Here is a 2,117-nt window from a genome sequence, read left to right as displayed (position 1 = left end):
TATCTATCTATCTATCTATCTAGGCTATCTATCTATCTATCCATCTATCTATCTATCTAGGCTATCTACAATGAGCGTACATTAATTAACAGTTAATTTAATGTACGCTCATTGTACAGTGTTACATATAAAATGCTTCAAAGTGGACCTGGCGATGCTGGCAGTGAGGAGACATGTTAGATGAATGGACACAGCCAGAGTAAACACAGCTGCAGCCCATTATGTAATGTTTAATTGAATAGTGGTTTTATAAAGCATTCTGTCAGCGTCTCTCTCTCTGTGTGTGTGTGTGTGTGTGTGTGTGTGTGTGTGTGTGTGTGTGTGTGTGACCAGATGTCAGATGAGAAGACTATTGTCGTAGGTGGAATGTTCGTATTGAAAAGACTTGAGGCGGCACACACACACACACACACACACACACACACGCACACACACACAGACACACACGCACACACACACACACACACACACACACACACACACACACACACAAACACACACACAGACACACACACACACACACACACTCACACACACACACACACACACACACACACACACACACACACACACACACACACACACACACTGGAATCATCATGTTTCAGGTTTATTGAGGAGATCCAGACATGCATTACAGGGGTGGGTATTACTAGCCTGGTGCTACCAGACCATACTTAATTTCATTTGTACAGAAGGTCTGGAATCACTCAATTGACAAACGTTAACTCACTTGGAGGCGGGTGTCTGTTGAAGTTTTAAAACTATTGGATCTGCCCAGTGCCACTCTGGATCTGCCAACCAATCGCATAACGTTTGGTCGTGATGTACTGTATGTCATGGTGCCGGCTTCTGACTACAACTGAAACTGGCGCACGACCTCAACGTCATTGTTCTCAGCCACTCTGAAGGGAAATGAAAATGTATTCACACACTGTTATGCTGATACTCCCAAAATAGACAGATCAGCTCATGTTGTGAGCGCCAGTAACAGCTCTATAATTAAAGGTATAGTCTTGACCGTGCTTTTTTTGTAACCCGACTATAAGAACTATACAGGGCTTCCCAAAACTTTTTATTTTTTTAACCTTTATTTCTCCAGGTAAATCCCATTGAGACCGAAGACTCTTTTTCAAGGGAGACCTGTTTTCCTTTCCCACGTTACCATTCACACACACATTCATACACAGATAGCAGCAGGCTAACTATCGACATTCACACGAGGCAAGGTGGGTGAAGTGTCTTACCCAAGGACACAACAACCATGACACAGGTGGCAGGGCGGGGATCGAACCTCCAACCCTTCGATCATCAGCCGACCCGCTCTACCAACTGAGCCACAGTCGCCCCTCACTACCACACTATTGTATTAAAAAACACGGGTCGTTGAACCTTTTTACAGAAGCTATAGGTGCTCCGAGGACTTTCCAGTTTCTGTTAATTTGTGCGCCCCTGTGGACAAAAAGCGGTAGTGTTTTTACTACGCCAGCTGTTGTTCCTGGGTGAGCGTATACCCATGACAAAGGCATTAAGAAAAACTATATAAAAATAGCATTCTTTTACACTGATGGTCTCGTTTGCTTGTTACATGTAATTTATGATCATCAGAGATATTTAAAAGTTTCTTGTAGCACCTTTAACAATGTTGAATAAAAACCAACTGGCGAGCAAAATAAATAAATACATAATATGGAAGTGGAAGTCTATGATGGAAAGACATTTGGCAACAATTTAATATCAAACTAAAAGTGATTGGAGTCAGTCAGTGCGTTTACATGCAGACTCATAATCGGGTAACTAAACGAATAAGACTTCAACAGGACTTTTAAACTGCATGTAAACACCTTTATCCGATCTACTTCGGACAAGAGAAGTCTGATAAGAACACCTATAGCATAGTGGAGACAGCCATTTATCCGATTTCCGAAAGGCCATGTATACTCAGACAAGTGACATGGTCCGTTCGAGTGTCTAGTCTTAATCCAATCTAGTTGTGCCATGTTAGCTGCACTGAGTGATTCTGGAGAACGCTTGTTGTCAAAATCAGTGAATATATCCTCATGATCCACTACCTGTCTGTACTCTGTGTGTGTGTGTGTCTGTGTGTGTGTCTGTGT

The 2,117-nt window shown here is 42.5% G+C and overlaps 1 protein-coding gene across 1 annotated transcript in view; it reads right to left on the bottom strand.

Annotated features, from left to right (window-relative positions):
* Positions 1-280: 280 nt before the first annotated feature.
* Positions 281-2,117, bottom strand: part of tspan9b (tetraspanin 9b) — a 52,142-nt gene continuing 50,305 nt past the window's right edge. The window contains exon 9 of the mRNA XM_080051028.1: positions 281-330. The gene's annotated coding sequence lies outside the window, so the exon portion shown is untranslated. The remainder of the gene's footprint in view (positions 331-2,117) is intronic.

This window comes from Ammodytes marinus, assembly GCF_949987685.1.
Source record: "Ammodytes marinus genome assembly, chromosome: 22".
Taxonomy (NCBI): Eukaryota; Metazoa; Chordata; class Actinopteri; order Uranoscopiformes; family Ammodytidae; genus Ammodytes; species Ammodytes marinus.
Note: the sequence above shows the minus strand (reverse complement) of the source record. Positions and strands in the feature narration are given on the sequence as shown.